At 41.5% G+C, this 19,320-nt stretch overlaps 1 protein-coding gene across 2 annotated transcripts in view; it reads right to left on the reverse strand.

Annotated features, from left to right (window-relative positions):
• LOC113499480 (DE-cadherin) overlaps positions 1-19,320 on the reverse strand; it is a 519,450-nt gene that overhangs the window by 115,439 nt on the left and 384,691 nt on the right. The window lies entirely within an intron of this gene.

Genomic DNA, 19,320 nt, shown 5'->3' on the forward strand with positions numbered 1-19,320 from the left:
GCAAGTCATGGTAGACCTCCACGACGCACAGTGGTTCGTCCCCACCCAAGAGGGTTGGACATAAGATTGTTAAAACAAAAACTGTCGAATTTAAAAATATAAAGTATGCCATCGTATTCCTTTAATAAATTACAAAAAATACTACTGATTCAATTTTTTTGATTGGGCTTATAGTTTAGGAGTAAATCGAAAAAAAGTGTTTATTCACTATGGAGAACAACACAAAAATGTCTGTATCTCGCGATTCCCGTCTTGTTTTGTTGTGCCGTTACCATTACTTGTTTCCGCTGATTAAATACTACATTTTCTTCAAAGACACATGGTCCGCGAATCGTGCACTTTTTGAGATATGACCAAAATAAATCTATACTCTATACTAATATATAAAGCTGAAGAGTTTGTTTGATTGTTTGTTTGTTTGTTTGAACGCGCTAATCTCAGAAACTACTGGTCCAAATTGAAAAAATCTTTTTGTGTTGAATAGACCATTCATCGAGGAAGGCTTTAGGCTATAAACCATCACGCTGTGAGTAATAGGAGCGAAGATACAATGGAAATTGTGAAAAAAAAAACAGGTAGGTATAAATCATAATGTTATTAGTATGGCAATGTTTATATGCATAATATTTAAGTTGGCTAATATGAAAAGAATGAAATGTCATTCAGTTGTCAATGTTGGCATTACTGTATTTTTGTATAACTTCCGCTCACTGCTTCGTTTATACTGTAACTGGCTGTACACGTTGATAAAATATATAACTTGTTTCATCATAAAAGTGCTGTTTAATTCAAAATCATCATCAGGTTATGGGCCCAGTTCATGCCCAGGCACATATAACAGCACATAGATTGACGTTAGTAAAAATCCAAAGTCAAAATCGTCGAGAAGGAAAAAGTGAGGTTATTCACGCGGCGTGGTGCTCGGGCTCGGGTACTGCGAAACATCGTCGAGAAGTAATACTAGTTCATAGTTGGAAGAGGACAAGGTCAGGATGGAGGCAAATAACAACAACGTCAATGTGATCAAGTTAGAAGGAGCCAGAAATTGGAATATATGGAAATTCCAGACCACACAGTACAGTTGAGAGGCCTTGGGTGGTTAAACATCGTGGAGGGAAAACAGGTGAAGCCTGAAGAAGCCAGTGAGATACCTGCATGGGAATCTAAAGATGCCAAAGCGCAAACGTTACTGGTTACACGAATGTCTGAAGAGGTGATGCTACATATTATTACATGTACGAGTTCCGCCGAGATGTGGCGAAAACTTCAAAGCGTATATGAACAGAAAACTGAGACTAGTGTGCACATCATACAGCAAAGATTCTTTCAATATAAATTTGAAAGAGGTACCGACATGTCTATTTTCCTATCTAAGATACAAGAACTACAAAACCAATTGAAACAGATGGGTGAAGAAATTTCAAATAAATTCGTAATCACGAAAGTATTAATGTCGTTACCAGACGAATATAAACATTTCGTTTCTGCATGGGAGTCGGCGCCTGAAGAAAAACAAACATTTGATAATCTAGTAGCCAGACTACTGATTGAAGAAGAGCGAGTAAAAGAGAAGAACGAAGGAGCACAGCAAGCTACAACTTCTGCATTCTTTGTGAAAAATAAAGGACAAACAAAAGGTTTCAAATTTAGTAAAAGTGGACATTATCAAACCGGCAGTAAAAGTAACAATAACAATAAATCTAATAGGGGGCCCATTTTTGAGCCGGCGAGTCACCGCCTGCCAATTTAATTCCATTTTTATGTGTTGAAAGGCAGGTGCTATAGTTCTCCATAGCTTTAAAGGAAACCATTCCATTTAACATTATAAAATACTGTGTCGCACGGGCTCCAACTTTACAGCAAGAGACACCGCGCGAGCACAACTATTGGGGGTGCCGGATTGGTGAAAAATGAGAAGGCCCTTGTATAAACACCAAACTCAATTTATTGACGCTCAAACAGAGGATACAAAACGTAAACAAACGCAGTTTGTTTACGTCGACTATTTCGTAGGGCTCCGTTGATGTCCTTTAGGGCTTCGCTGATGTCCCGGGGCTCCTTCGTTGTATCCGGGGCGTCGCTGTTGCTGAAGTCTTCGAGGGCTTCCTATTTCTTCCTGTTGGTCCGCTCTTCTTGCTGTGTTGCCGCCGAATGTGACGACTCTCGGTGTGGGCCGCATTTTATACAAATTCGGGCCCCGAAATTCCGCCGCTCCAATTGGCCGACCAATAAGATCACTCGCTTTTCGACCAATAAGAGCGGGGGCGGGGCCCGCGCGCGGTTTTTTCCTTAAGGTTAACTACGACGATACTTTACCACACCGAGAGCCGTTTACTTAAAATGCTATTTTCTATTTAAAAATGAATTACAATAGTATGTTAACTATACATTTTCTGAATCATTACTTACCCTATAATATGAGAAAAATATAATTTTTACAATATTCCTATCTTAAAAATATTCACAATTTTCGTATAACTTTAATTAATTCCGGCTCTCCTATTGGTCGCTGTTACTGGAATGTTTTCCAATAGGAGGCCGGAGTATACTAAACAAACAATAATCTAATCAGACTCTAATTTGACTTAAACTACACTTAAACCTAATCATATATCGTAAATAAAACACTAATCACAAATACTGTTCATTGTTTACACTTTTTCTCTTAAACTGTTCACGCTGTCCCGCACATCTCTCCCGCCGTGCGACGATGTTGCATCTCCTCCGTGTGCGGGTCCGTCGTCGTGCAGGGGCAGGATCACCAGCTTCCTCACTGGTCGACGTAGAACTCCTCCTTTTGTCCGGATGTCCACTGCTCTGACGACTCCATCTGGGCCGGGGTACGTGTCGATGACCCTTCCTCTGACCCACACGTTACGGGGCAGGTTAGCGTCGACTATTTGTACGAGGTCGTTGACCTGCACAGCTGGGCCCCGTCCGTGCGGCTCCCGCCGGTGTTGAAGCTCGGGTAAGTACTCTCTCACCCAGCGCGTCCAGAATAAGTCAGCGAGCCTTTGGGCTGCTCGCCAGCTGGATCTCGAAGCTACGTCCTTGTCGGTGAAACTTCCAGGCAGCGGTACTCGACCCTGTCCTCCTAGGAGGAAGTGATTCGGCGTCAGGGCTTCTGGATCTTCGGGGCTCACTGAAACGTGGGTCAGTGGCCTGCTGTTCACGGTGTACTCCACCTCGGCTAGTAGTGTGGATAACACCTCTTCTGTAGGGTGTCGCTCGTGCAGAGTGGCGGCGAGCGCCGTCTTGACTGACCGGACCATTCGTTCCCATGCTCCTCCCATGAACGGTGCGCCAGGAGGTATGAACCGCCAAGCGATGGTTCTCTTTGCAGCTTCTTCCGCCGTCGCTTCATCTATTTGTTGTCGAAGTTCCTTTTCAGCTCCCTTTAGGTTGGTGCCGTTGTCTGACCATATTTCTGTAGGGCAGCCGCGTCGAGAGATCATTCTTCGGACTGCCATCACTGCTGAGTCGGTGCTGAGTGAGCCTGCAATTTCGAGATGAATGGCTCGCGTAGTGAGGCAGGTAAATATCGCGACGTAGCGTTTCTGTCGCGTTCTTCCAACTGTTACAGACAGCGGGCCGAAGTAGTCCACCCCAGTGTAGGTGAATGGCCTTTTGTGATGAGCCAAACGACACTGTGGTAGATCACCTGTTCGTGGATGTGGCGGAGTCCCTGTCTTCATTCTGCAGAACAAACACTGTCGCAGTACTGAGCGCGTTGTAGGGCGCAGGCGTAACACCCAGTACTGTTGTCTACACTCGTTCACTGTCGCTTCTACTCCTGCGTGATGTAGCTGTTGGTGTATTGCTCGTATCCATGTCTTAACTATAGGATGGTCTCCGTCTATTATCATGGGGCTCTTGAAGTCTTCTGGCATCTGTTTGACGGCTTTTATGCGACTTCTAAGCCGGAGGGCACCATCCACACACGTGACGCTGAGTTGATGGAGTCTGCTTTCCTTGTTGACCGGTTTCCCACTCCTCAGGTTGGCTATTTCTTCTGCGAACGACTCTTCTTGAGAAGCACGCATCAGCAACTCTTCCGCCTGCTTGAGGTTCTCGGCAGAGACTGGAAGGAATTTTCTATTTATCTTTGTTGTTGTTTTCTTCTGTGTTTCATTAGTGCTTGACGTTTTTCTTGCTATCTTATTCCAGCTTGGATCCTTTTCTTTATTTTTCTTAGTCCTTCTGTAATTTACGCTTTCTTTATTTCTTCTGCAGAGTTCAATGAATAGAAGAACTCGCGCTGTAGCATATCGAAGCCGGTGCCAGTTAGAGAAGCGTGAGGCTTCGGGTAGCCCTTCTGTTAATCTAAGTTCTCTTCTATTCGCTATGTGGTTCACCTTCTCTTCCCCAGAAGTGTCTTCGATCTTCTTAGTATCTGTCTCGACTGGCCACTGGTCCTCTTCTTCGTACAAGAAGTCGGGTCCCTTGTACCATCTGTGATCCTTGTCGAAGGTGAGCGGGACGTCTCGTGTCGCGTCGTCCGCTACGTTCAGCTTCGTCGGAACCCAGCGCCACTCGTTAACTTTGGTACTTTCTTCTATAGCAGCAAGCCGATGAGCCACGTATGGTTTGTAGGTGCGTGACCCTGTCCTGATCCAGGTGAGTACTGTCTTACTGTCGGTCCAGAACACCTTGCAGTCAGGTTTCCTCTCGTGCTCTTCTATGACTGAGTCTGCCAGTCTGGTGCCCATAACTGCAGCTTGAAGCTCCAACCTCGGGATCGACGTTAGCTTCAACGGTGCCACCTTCGCCTTGGCGACGATGAGAGAGAGCTTGACCTCGCCGTCAGGAGTTTTCGTTCTCCAATACAGGACCGCAGAATATGCTGACTCGCTGGCGTCGGTGAAGATGTGAAGCTGTATCGAGGCAGCGTCGCTGTAGTTCAGGTATCGCCTCGGTATCTTCACGTCTCGTAGCTTCTGTAGGTGAGTCAGCCAGGTCGTCCATTGCTCCGCGAGATCTTCGTCTATAGGGTCGTCCCACGCCGTTCCTCTGCGCCACACTTCCTGCAGGAGCTGCTTCGCCCGTATGGTGACAGGAGACGCGAAGCCGAGTGGGTCGAACAGTGACATTACTATCCGCAAGGCTTCTCTCTTCGTAGGTGTTTCTCCCTCCAGTAGCGTTGTCGGAACGCGAGCTAAGTTGAGGTTGAAGGTCAGCTCGTCAGTGTTCAACTTCCAGATGACTCCTAGTACTCGTTCTGTTTTCTCTTCTGTCTTGTAGAGTTCCATATCTTCTATGAGCTCCTCCTCTCCCAGCTCTTGGAGTAGCAGGGTTGAGTTGGACTTCCACTGTTTGAGTTCGAAGCAGGCCTTTGCGTGTATATCTCGAACTCCCTTAGCTATACGTACTGCGTCCTCTAGACTCCTGAAGCTGTCTAAGTAGTCGTCTACGTAGTGCTTCTCTATGATCGCTGCTGCAGCCTCGGGGTGTGTGGCTTCGTGTTCTTTGGCGTTCAAGTTCTTGACATATATTGCTGTTGACGGTGAGCTCGACGCTCCGAAGATCAGAGACGTCATTCTGTACTCTTCTGGAGGCTGGTCGTCTCTTCTGTTGCCCCTCCACACGTATCGCAGGGAGTCTCTGTCAGCTTCTCGAAGTTTCACTTGCATGAACATTTCTTTAATGTCCGCCGTGACTGCTATTTCATGTTGTCGGAAACGCATGACGACTCCAGGCAGCGACTGCATCAGGTCAGGTCCCTTCAGCAGCATGTCGTTGAGCGCCACCCCTCTTGTCTTGGCGGCGGCGTCGTGTACCACTCTGAGTTTCTCTGGCTTCATTGGATTGATGACAGCGAAGTGTGGTAGGTACCATGTCTTCTTGGGGTTCTTGTCTGCAGGAGCACGTTCGGCGTAGCCTTTGGCGACGAGTGCTTCCATCTGTTCATTATACTTCTGTTTAAGCTTCGGGTCGCGATCTAATTTTCTCTCTATATTTTCGAGCCTCTTCACGGCGTTGCAGTAATTGTTGGGAAACGAGATGTCTTCTTGTTTCCATAAGAGGCCCGTTTCGTATCTTCCTTCTCCTATTCTTCTCGTTGTCTTCTCTAGGACTCGGAGAGCTTGCTGTTCTGGATCTGTTGTGGGCTTCTTCGGGACGATGTATAAAGAGTCCATTTCGAAGTACTTCTTGACCATGGCTTCTAGGTCATCTTCTGGTGATTCTTCTGTGATATGCGATACATAGTCGATCGCGTGCTTCATTGTCCTGGTTTGGCTTCCGTGCAGGACCCAACCCAGCGGCGTGAGGGAGGCCACTGGTTGGTGATGATCGCCTCTTCTTATCCTTGTGGTCACCAGAAGATGCCAGTTGTCCTGTCCGATCAGTAGTCGTGGCTTGGCTTGGTCGTACGTCAGGAGTCCCATCAAGTCCGTCAGGTGCTTGCAATCTTGAACCACTTCCCTGGACACCTTCTGTGATGAGACCTGCAGGTTCTTAACTGTTCTGGCTTGGACTCGCTCTTCGTGACCGTTCATACCCTTTAATCGGAAGGTGACTCTTCTTGACGCAGCTTCTGACGTCTTCAACTCATTGATAGTTTCTATACGTAGGGGGTCGACGGGTCCTGTGGCACCTATCTCCTTGGCGACCTCTTCGTCTATTAATGTTACTGTCGACCCGTCGTCCAGCAGAGCGAAGGTGTCCACGACTCCTTTGGGCCCCTTCACCTTCAGCGGCACGATCTTCAAGTAAGACTGTTTTCTTTTTGCTGTCCACGCAGAGTTGATTACTTCTTTGTCCTGTTCTTCTGTAGGAATCTTCTCTGTGCTTCTATCAAAATGAAGTAACCTGTTGTGAAAATACTTGCAGTTATCTATCCCACAGGGCTTGGGCTTGCAACTATGGGTTTTGTTTCTGTAACGCAGACAGCGAAAGCACAACTTCCTTGCCTTGGCTAGGTCCCATCTTCCGCTGTTGTCCTTCTTCTTGAACTCTGCACAGTCTTGCGAGTTGTGTCCCGTCTCGTCGCATGCTGGACACTTCGGTGTATACTTTTGCACGTTGTTGACTCTCTGCGGTCTTCTAACTGTAGGTGGCGCTGCTACCTGTTCAGGTAGCGCATATGGACCGCAGAGTTCAGCTTCCCGTCTGAGAAATCTTTCCATCTTGACGAGATCGGGTTCACTTTTCTGTTGACTGGCGGCGTAGTCAAAATACCTGTACTTGAGTGTTGGGGTTAACTTGTCCACCAGAGATTTGCATATCTCCGGGTTATATAGGTAGTTCAAACAGCTGAGAGTCTTCAATGTAGCGACGATGTTGGAGACCTTCGTTGAGAAGATGCATATATCTCGTGGCGATTCCGTGAGGCGTGGGAGTCCCCGGAGCGCCTCCATCTCCACCATCGCTATTGCTTCTGGTCGCCCGAATCTTGACTCCAATGTCTTTATAACTTCTTCCGGAGCTGCGCTGGTGATGAGCAGGCCCTCCACGGCTTCCCTGGCTCTTCCTTTGAGGTTTCTTCTAAGCCTGTTCGTGTTTTCTATAGAAGAGTACGACGACGCCGTCTCGTAGTAGGCCGCGCGGAAGGGCAGCCATTCTTGATGTGCACCGCTGAAGATCGGAAGTTCAATGAACTTCGGTCGCTGAGCGGCCTTGACCGCGAGCGTTATTGCTTCAGCCAGCTGCGAGAAGTCCGCTGGACCTCCCGCCGGTGCTGGCTGCGCGGGCTGCTGAGTCTTCTGCTGTGGCGTCGCGTCCTCCTCTGCTGTGTTCTTGTTGGTGTCGAGCCAATTGGACACCTTCTCGTTCACCTCGGTGATAGAGACGTCGCCTTCTTCATCTTCATCTTCTGTGTCTTCAGTCTCCAAGGCGGCCAGCTTCGCCGCCGCGAGCTCGACCTGTAGGCGCAGGAGTTCTTCTTTGGCCTTTGCTATCCGCTGCGCCTTCTTGCTGTGTGTTGATCCCCCCCCTCCCCCCCTCTTGCTGGGGGCGCGCGGGGTGGTCGGTCCACCTGTTTCATGTGGGCCGGTTGCATCCTTCCTGTTCCGCTTGACTGTAGATGCTTCTGTTCTGTTTTTGTTGACACCGGCGGTTACCCCCCCCGCGGGGGGTTCATGTTCGTCTTCTTGACGGCGTGAGCGGGCAGCGTGGTAGCAGCGGAGTTCGAGACCGTAGGCGCGTTGGTTGCTGTTGCGGCCGCGGCGGTGGTGCCGGCGGTCGCGGTGGCGCCCGAGGTGGCGGCGGTGCCGGAGGTCGCGGCGGTTGCCGATGACTGCGTGGTGGCTGTCGTCACGGAGGCGGATGTATACTCTGTAGTTTCCGTGGCGGTAGTCCCTGTGGCTGTAGAATCGATCGCAGTCTCGGCGCTGTTGCCGGTCCCCGAGGTCGTAGCGGTGTCCTCGGATGATGGCTTCTGTTGTGTTGCGACCTTGCGGCCCTTTCCCTCGGAGCGTGTGACGGGCATGGCGCTTCTGTCTTCTATTCTTCGGTCTTCACAACTCGATCTGTAATTAAGTTCGATGTTCGAAAGGCCAACTCAATTCCACGTATCCGGCTCGAAGGACCATTAAATGTGTCGCACGGGCTCCAACTTTACAGCAAGAGACACCGCGCGAGCACAACTATTGGGGGTGCCGGATTGGTGAAAAATGAGAAGGCCCTTGTATAAACACCAAACTCAATTTATTGACGCTCAAACAGAGGATACAAAACGTAAACAAACGCAGTTTGTTTACGTCGACTATTTCGTAGGGCTCCGTTGATGTCCTTTAGGGCTTCGCTGATGTCCCGGGGCTCCTTCGTTGTATCCGGGGCGTCGCTGTTGCTGAAGTCTTCGAGGGCTTCCTATTTCTTCCTGTTGGTCCGCTCTTCTTGCTGTGTTGCCGCCGAATGTGACGACTCTCGGTGTGGGCCGCATTTTATACAAATTCGGGCCCCGAAATTCCGCCGCTCCAATTGGCCGACCAATAAGATCACTCGCTTTTCGACCAATAAGAGCGGGGGCGGGGCCCGCGCGCGATTTTTTCCTTAAGGTTAACTACGACGATACTTTACCACACCGAGAGCCGTTTACTTAAAATGCTATTTTCTATTTAAAAAATGAATTACAATAGTATGTTAACTATACATTTTCTGAATCATTACTTACCCTATAATATGAGAAAAATATAATTTTTACAATATTCCTATCTTAAAAATATTCACAATTTTCGTATAACTTTAATTAATTCCGGCTCTCCTATTGGTCGCTGTTACTGGAATGTTTTCCAATAGGAGGCCGGAGTATACTAAACAAACAATAATCTAATCAGACTCTAATTTGACTTAAACTACACTTAAACCTAATCATATATCGTAAATAAAACACTAATCACAAATACTGTTCATTGTTTACACTTTTTCTCTTAAACTGTTCACGCTGTCCCGCACAAATACCAATAGCCCTTATTATTAATATACACATTACAATTTGCAATAGTTTTGTAGCTACCTTGGGTCGTCCATGTTTGTTCTTTAATAGAGCAGGGGTGGATGGCCCCTGGTAGATACCCCATCACATTTTAGATTAAAGTTCTCAACAAGGCCTCTACATGTTGGACCTGTGTCCCCGTGCAAGCCTTTAAAAAGGACCGGGTCTCTTCACATGAAGTGATCCCGTGACTAAAAAGAAAATCTAATAGTGAAGTGAACATGAGTAATAATAATAACTGTTTCTATTGCGGGAAGTTCGGACATTATAAAGCACAGTGTCGTTTTCGAAAACAAAGAATGTCTAGTGAAAATAAAACTAATAGTATTCGTAACGCCTTTGTCGTGTCAAATCTGTCGCATCAACTACAAAAATCAAGGTGGCTAGTGGATTCTGGTGCTAGCGAACACATGTGCAGGGATCGTGCATTATTTAAATCATTTTCAAATACTTCGCCAAAGCCTGTAATCATCGGAAATGGAGCAGTGATAAATGCGCTTGATTACGGACAGATGGCAGTGCAAGTATCAAACGGAAGTGAATGGATTGAAACAGTGATAGACAACGTATTGTATGCCCCCGAACTTAAAACGAACTTGTTCTCGGTAAATCGCGCCACAGACAAAGGTTATGTCATGGTGACAGATGACAGTTCATGCAAATTTTTCAAGTCAAACAAAATTTGTGCGGTTGCGGAAAGAATTGGAAATTCATTTTATTTGGATCTACGCTTCAATAATAATGGTGAAATTGCGAGTACTGCAGAAACGATCTAAACGAGTGGCACAAAAAATTGGCGCATCAAAACTTCTCCTATGTAAAAGACATCTTGCGGAAAACAACATTGAGGTTAGACAAACATCCAACCCGGTGTGTGAGAGTTGTTTGGTTGGGAAAATACACAGATTGCCATTCAATAGAAGCGACAAGAGTACCAGGACATGTGAATTAATTCATGTTGATACCTGCGGTCCTATGGAGGAACCGTCAGTTGGTGGGTCAAGGTATTTCGTTGTGCTGAAAGATGACTACTCGAACTTCAGAAGTGTGTATTTTGTGGAAACAAAAGATAAGATCAAATATGTAATTGAGGATTTTATAAATAAGGCTGAGAATAATACCGGAAACAAGGTGAAGACATTCAGAAGTGATAACGGCCTGGAGTTTGTGAACAGGTATGTGAAGGAAATGTTTACAAGACGTGGAATAACACACCAAACCACAGTACCATACACACCAGAACAAAATGGAAAGGCGGAGAGAGAAAATAGAACATTGGTGGAAGCGGCCAGGACAATGATACATGAGAGAAATTTACCAAAGAAATTATGGGCCGAAGCTATAAATACAGCAGTGTACGTGTTGAACAGGACTGGGAAGAGCCATGAGGATGGGCGATCTCCATTTGAGGTATGGGAAAACATATAATATCCATGAGTTAAAAGCCTTTGGTACAGAAGTATATGTACACATTCCAAAGGAAAAGAGACTTAAGTGGGATCCGAAAGGAGAGAAGGGATTGATGGTCGGATATGAGGAGGATGTGAAAGGTTACCGTATCTACTATCCTGAGAAGAATGTGGTTAAACAAAAAGGGATATTGTATTCTTACAACTAGAAGAGAAGGAAAAACATCAAGTAAAGAAAGGTGAAGGGGAAACTGTAGTGTCCTTAAACCTTGAAGAGGAGACAGTGCAAGAGAATAGTCCCGAGACAGATATTAGTGAGATACCAATCCTTGACCACAACGAGACAACCCACACAAGTAGTATATTAGAAGATAACTCGGAAAATGACAGCGACTACTTGCCGTGCAGTGAAGAAGAACAACAATTAGAAGAAATTTTTTCACCCATAAAAAGGGAAAGGTCTACGCGTGAGCGTAAACAAACAGTGTTCTACAAGTGTAATCCTGTGCAGCTGGACCAAGGTGAGTGTGATCCCATCACATATGGTGATGCCATGAGCCGGAGTGATGCCGGTAAGTGGAGTGCAGCTATTGCTAGGGAACTTGAGACTCTAAGTGACAATAACACATGGGAATTTTGTGAATTACCTGTAAGTGTAAAGCCTATAAGTAGCAAATGGGTCTTTAAAATAAAAAATGTAAATAATGTCAAAAAGTATAAGGCTAGGCTTGTTGCTAGGGGGTTTGAGCAACAAGATATAATAAACTTAAGTGACATTTATGTCCCAGTTGCTAAGTTAACAACTTTTAGGTTATGTGTAATAATTGCAACAAAATATAACTTGCCTATATACCAAATGGATGTCACGGGAGCTTTTCTATATGGTGATATTAAAAAAAATGTATATGTAAGGTTACCAGAAGGGGCCTACTCAGGAGATAATAATATTGTAAAGTTAAATAAGTCATTGTACGGATTGAAAAGTTCTCCTAAATCATGGAATATTAAAGTTAATTCTGTATTAACCCGAGAAGGCTTTATAAGATCTAAATGTGATCCATGCTTGTATAAAAAGTATAGTGGTAAAGATAAAACATTTGTATTAATATATGTCGATGATTTGCTAATTTTAGGAACTAATAACAATGAGGTCACTAACCTAAAAACAATATTAAACAAAGAATTTAAAATAAAAGATTTAGGGTTAATTTCAGATTTTTTAGGAATAAATGTAAAACAAGATTTAGAAAAAGGTATAACTACATTATCACAAAGGAATTATTTAGAAAATGTACTAAAAAAATTTCATATGGAAAATTGCAAACCCATGTTGACACCCTTGGATATAAACTTTAATACTAAAATATTTGATATAAATAATAATAATTGTGATAAGGACATTGAAGGAATCTGTAGGCAAATTATTGGATGCCTCATGTATGCTGTCTCAGGCACTAGGCCTGATCTGTGTTTTGCAGTTTCATTACTAAGTAGGTATCAAAAATGTGCGAATAGTGCATTACTTAGTGCACTTAAGAGAGTATTGCGCTATGTGAAGCATACTCTAGATTATAAAATTGTTTATAAATGTAATGATAGTGCATTGCAAGGCTACTGTGATGCTGATTGGGGAGGTGACCAGAGGGACAGAAAGTCCACATCTGGCTATTTGTTCACTTTTGCAAATTGTTTAATTATGTGGTGTTCAAAGAAGCAATCTTCTGTAAGCTTGTCTTCTACTGAAGCTGAAAATGTTTCTATGAGTATGGCAGCAAGTGAAGCATGCCTTCTTGTTAATTTATTAAATGAGTTTGATTTTCAAAATGATAGCCCAGTTAAGTTGTATTGTGACAATCAGTCAGCTATTCTAAATGCAAGTACAGACTCAGTCAAACGTCTTAAACATATTGATATTAGATATCACTTTATCAAAGATTTAATTCAAAATAATAAAATTGATATTCAGTACATAAGTACTTGTGAACAATTGGCAGACATGCTAACAAAGTCACTAAGTAAGGAGTTATTAATTAAGCTTTTAACACAGTGTAATGTAAAATTGTAAGCGAAGGTAGAGTTGTTTAACTGGTAATGTTTTCAGTTATATTATGTTGTTATAATTTAGATTAATTTCTGTTCAAAATCGATAAACATTGAGAAGGGGTGTTATTAGTATGGCAATGTTTATATGCATAATATTTAAGTTGGCTAATATGAAAAGAATGAAATGTCATTCAGTTGTCAATGTTGGCATTACTGTGTTTTTGTATAACTTTCGCTCACTGCTTCGTTCATACTGTAACTGGCTGTACACGTTGATAAAATATATAACTTGTTTCATCATAAAAGTGCTGTTTAATTCAAAATCATCATCACATAACTTATATCTTCTACCCACGGGGACGAAGTCGCGGGCAACAGCTAGTATAAAAATAAAAATTGAGCCCTAATACGAGTGTTTGACGTAATATGACCTGATACTAGTTGATGTAAGTAGATTATGGAAATGGGAAGAGAAGATAAGGTATGAAAGTAGCTGTTCATATAAAATGCGCGCATTAATAATAGCTGTCAGTAATAATTTTGACAATAACAACCAAGGTATCGAATTGGACGGAAACATCAATAATAATAGAAAGTAGCAATAAAAACGGGTTATTGTCGGTAAGCACACAGGTAATTAGCAAACAATAGCATCAATTAGTTCATGCTAATAAGCCGGCCTGTGATTTGCACCTGTGAGATCATTAACACGTTGCACTTAATGACAAGCCTAGATACCGCATTAGACATTTACATCAATAATATGATGAGATGCGTTCAAAAACATTAACTAATGAACATCCTCTTCTTCATCAACATCGTGATCACTACGATCGTCATCGTCATCATCGCTGCTAAAGTCAGAATCTGCTTCTGCAACATCGGTATCAATGAATTTAAAATCAGGCGTGTTATCATTTATGAGTAAATCGCTGAGTTCTTTAAATGAAGACTTTCTTTTTGTATTTTTCCTTTTCGGCCGTATGCTAGTGAGAAGAGGATCCGAAGATAATAGCAAGTTGTTGAGGATATCTTCATTAGTCGCGATGCTACTATGTTTCCGCGTATGGTTTTCTCTATATTTGCGAAAGTCTTTATTTCTCGCTTCCGATGCTTCTTCAGACATGAAGCCTATAGGCAGAACAGACAGGTGGTCTACTATCTGAGGCCCATGTACTAGTAATTAATGAAGGCTGGAAGGCATATAGTACCACGCATAGAGATCCACATACATATCTACTGTCTCGTCACAGTACAACTTGAATTTTGCTTGATCTATCTTCTCTCCTGATGAAATGCACTGCAGTATCACAGCAATTCTTCGAATTAAACTGACGTCTAATCCTGTAATAGGTGCAGTCGTTTCGGGATTGGTAAAAAACCGTCTAGCAGTATTGCCAGTATTTGTGTTACCACTACCCTGTTTGATTACATCCAATAAAAACCCTGTTTCTCTCCGAAAATTTTCCTGAATCAGTTTTTTCCTTTCCTTCACTTTTTGCTTCATGTCGTCACCTTTTGCTTGCCATGACTTTATGTCCAGTCTATAGGCAATGTGCAATAAGCATTCCATGGACCGAATCAAAGAGTATAGTAATACAGTATGGTAAAGAGAGCCCTCTTGAGGCACTTTATAGTCAACCTGTTTGAACACGAGCGCCACCTGGATTTTGGCCCCAAACTAATCTATACATTTATAGATAAACCTGCACCTACATAGGTATGCCTACTATAGTATGGCTTCAATGACCTTTATGTATAGTAATATAGAAGTGATAAGGTGTAAAATAAAAAATAAAGCTAGGAATTATCATTTTTTATTTTTATAATTTTTCATTTTATTATAATAATTTTGAGCAGCAAGTTTGGTTTCATCTTCTCCAATATACGTCAGTTTTCCAGACAAAATTCGATTGATCGACCTGCACCAGCTATATATAATAATATTAATGGTTAAATTAATAAAATATTGGTTAATTTTTTCTTTATGTCTGGTGCAGTCAAATGGAGGATCAACCATCGTATTTACAATAGATATTATGTTTTTCTTTATATATTTTTTAGGTACATTTCTTTTTAAAAACGCGGTGGTTGTGTTTTGAATGGCATGGAAGTATTTTTCTAATTGTTCACTCGGGTAACAGAGCCATTTCTTGTTACAATATTCTTTGGCTTTTATGTAGAAATTTTTGTTATTTTGATCATCCCTGTCGATAAGGTTTTTTTTACAAGTTTGACAAGTCTTTACAATATTTTTTAGACATTTTGTCAGGACCCAGCCACATACATAATTCCTTTGACCTGCATCATCAGTTTCCCTATTCACATTAAATACTTCTTCATTACATAGTATCACTTCTTCAATGGGAGTATCAGAAGCATCAGGTTCTGTATTTTTATCTGTGAAGAAGAATTCTAGAGTTTGAAGACACTTATTTGAATCTTCTTCACAGTTTGCTCTACCTGAATGGGGCGAGTTATAATTATTTAACAATAATGCTTTAAATGCTCCCTCGAATGCCACAGAATTTGGAGAATTATTCCTCGCCCCATAGCTTCTGATATTCGCAAAGAAATTTTCTACTGGATCCTGATTAAAATTTCTTGTCAAAAGTGCATCAAAACCATATTTTTGGGATACGATTTTCCAAATGACTTACATACCTTCAATTGTTTTAATTAAATTTGTTATAGATGGTATCACCGTTTCGACCAATCGAAATTTGTTTCCAATTTTTTTATTGTACCTAAATTTTATTGTTTTCAGTATTACTTTAGCATTTCTCCACAACTCATGATGAGGAGAGTTCCTTCTAACAGGTCCTTTATATATTTTTCCATTTGGTACATGAAATTTACTAACATTTAAACTGTCAAATAGATTGTCAATTAGTAAAGTTATGTCAATTAATTCTTTGCATACTTTAGGAAGATCTCCCCTGGCAGGTAAATGTTCAGCAGCCACAGCAACGCTATGGCTGAACAATTGCGTTGCTGATTTCACTCTCATTTTTTTTATTTTCTCTGGGTTTATGTGATCTTCCGTAATTTTATTCAATAGTCGTAGTTCACCATATGACTTGTCAGCAGCATATACTTTTTGGTAGTACTCCCATTTCACCACCTTTTCTATCTTATTGTATTCATATACCAAATCTTTTGTAATCAAATTGTTTCGAATGCCCTTTATCAAGTGGGGTACATCAAATAATGGGATAATTTTTTTTCCATTAATGTCTATCTCGTCATGACGCCATTCCTTGCCACGTCGCAAATACTTGCCCTTGGTGTCGTTTATGAGCTCTGTTATAGCGCCAACATTGACAGTGCTTTGGTCGCAAACTGTGTTCAATATCACCAGGCCAGAGTCTTGAGCATATTTCACTACTTCTATTATTAGATTTTTTAATTCAATTTTGTTCAGCCCGGCCGTGAAATAGTAGGCGATAGGTTGCTTGAAATTTATTTTGACACCTTTTACCATAAATACCAAAGCGTGGTTTGCAAATTTATTATTTTTATTGTTTGCAAATCCATCAAAACTGTCCTTCTGGGCGTTATAATTAATCTGTGGTGTCAAAGACATTTCATCAAACATCAGACTGCACAAACGATCACCTACATCTTTCCCAAGCACTGTTTTTTTTATCCTTTCGAAAACCACGGGATTTATGCCTGGGTATATTTTTATTGTGCTTAATAATCGCTTCATTGCTTTGGTTGACGGCAGCGTAAAAAATTTATTTAGGAGACCATAGCACTTGGGGCTTTTTTTATACAGAGATAGTGAGAGCACCTTCTCTTCGGTCGTGAAACGTCGACCTTTTGCTTTTTTTGACGCCTGCATTTGCATACTCAAAAATAATTGAGCCGGTCTTTTTAAGTTTTTGGCGAAATGCTGAAACAGAGCTGCATTGGAGAGGTCCTCAGCATTTTTTAACCTGGTCATGAAGGACTGTCCTTTCTTTCGCAAACGTGATATTTGCGTCCGGAGATTCCTAATTTTCGAGCAAAGTGGACCCATTACATCTGTGGAAGAATTATGTTTGTTTTACTAAATGTAACATAAAGGTGTTCTAATATGGGACATTCAAAGAGTTCGATAAGTGGCAATCGCAAACATAGATTAATGAAAAAAAATTAAAAAAGTGGTCTCTTTGAAAACTTTAAGATTTATTTAGAATGGCAAATCAGTACTTAGCGCAGTTCTAATGAAATAATAAATAAGAAAAAAAAACCCCAAGAAATGGATGTCCACAAGGCTATTTTCCATGAGTGGTTGGAGCCAAAGATTGGGTTCATTTTCTAATCTTAGGAGGATTTTGGGGAACCAAAATCCTCCTAAGATTAGAAAATTTACTACAAAATTTACATGACTTTGCAGTCATGACCAGTATGACCGCCACTGCACTTTTCATACAAACTTTATACGTAAAGCGCTAACAGCTCATTTTGTATTACAAAGTGAGCTGTTAGCGCTGTGAGCTTAGACCTAGCTAGCCATATGGATTGGTAGCTTCAATTAATACGTGAATTGCTTAACTTGCTAAGTATGAAGATGCTTAAAATGAAATCTGATGCACACAGATCAAAAGCAGCCTAAACTTATTGATTATAACAACCACTATTGTATTAATGCACCACAAGCACCTAGACAATAATAAAACTAATACCTTTTCCAGCTGTTCTTTTAGGCCTGGTGATTGCACTATAATTATGCTCTAGTGTCACACGGTTTGAAGATGCAATGGTTTTAGATGAACCTGAAATTTAAAAGTTATAATTATTATAACAACACATCAAAGAATAGTTACAAGATAAGAATCCCACTGAATAATAATAAGTATGAATATGTATAATAATAATTATAGATGCATAATTTTTACCTGCAATGACAGATTGAGATGAGGAGTGTTGAAGGTATTGCATCGATGTTGTTTCCAAGATAATTTGGCTTCCAAATTGATCTGCAAATGTATAAAAAAAGAATTTTATTCTACACTAGCTGTTGCCCGCGACTCCGTCTGCGTGGACTTCAGTTTACAGCGTTCGGTGGTCCCCATTTCCATGGAAACAATCCCCTTAGTGATCTTATAGCTTTTACACACCTTTTAAATTTTCTCTCGGGAACTATTCCAAAAATCGGGTTAAAAGACAGCCTATGTGTTATTCTGATGTATAAGCTGTATTGTGGTAAAGTTTCATTCAAATCCATTCAGTAGTTTTTATGTGAAAGAGTAACAAACATCCATACATCCATACAAACTTTCGCCTTTATAATAGTAGTAGGATTACTTTATAATAGTAGGAGAATTCAATGCCTGGTATTGAAATTCTCTAACATTTATTTGAATTTGGAAAACAAGAAACACCATACTAGTAAGAAATAAAAACAAAAATCAAAAATTTCACCTGTAATATCAGGCTGTATTATTGTAGACTGTAATGGTTGTTCAGAGGTTGAGTCTTGTTCCAAGGTTTCTGGAGTTTGCAATTGTCCTGTGAATTTATAGAATTAGGGATGCGAAAAGGTAAAAAAATTAGCATTTGCTGACTCAGACCAAGGAGGTCTCAGTTTGACCAAGGTGGCCTATGAGTGGAAATGCAGCATAGTGTACTTGTGTAATAATTATTTACCTACAAAATATTAAAACATTACAAAATATAAGTTTGATGATCAGTAACAAAAAATTACCATAGCAAAGTTTGATTTAAACGAATTCATCCCTGAATCACTATAAATTTATGAGAATGTGTTAATAAGAACTTACTAGGTAAATGAAGCATTGGAACTGCTAATGCACTCAAACGTTTATTTCGGTTTCTGTGACTGTCAATGAAGTGTATGTCACAAATTCGCATTTTCTTGTAGTATTCCAAATCAGTAGATGTCTCGATTTTGCCACCAACCAGACTGACCCAAGTTTTAAATTTTTCCGGAAATTTGACAGCATCTGGAAACCGATGCATTGGAACCTCTGAAAGAAATGAAATAAAATGTGGATATTTATTATATTTGGATACAAAGGCAGCCAGCAACGCTCAAAGGGTTTTTAGATTGAACGCATGCAATACATGTAAACTCTACATGTATTGTGCAGAAATCAGCAACTCGCACATGGTATTTTTTGAGGCTGTTATGAAGCAGTAGGATAGTAGGACATAGAAATGTTACTTAAAGTCTTGAATAAACAGTGGAAAAATCTAAACAGAAAATTAAGAAAGCTAGCTAAACTTATCGCGTCGGTGTGTAATGGTAAGTCAGTGTGGTTGACCGACTTGCCGTTTTCTGCTAATCATAATACTAAGATAATTAACCACTACTGCACAATAAGAGGAAAAATATTACTTACCACTGGGCCGACAACCAAATGCGCAAAGCCTAGGCATTTTATAGTTGTTATTAATAACAAACTAACACAGCACAAGTGTCTC

The sequence above is a fragment of the Trichoplusia ni genome, chromosome 12 (genome assembly GCF_003590095.1).
Source record: "Trichoplusia ni isolate ovarian cell line Hi5 chromosome 12, tn1, whole genome shotgun sequence".
NCBI classification, from domain to species: domain Eukaryota; kingdom Metazoa; phylum Arthropoda; class Insecta; order Lepidoptera; family Noctuidae; genus Trichoplusia; species Trichoplusia ni.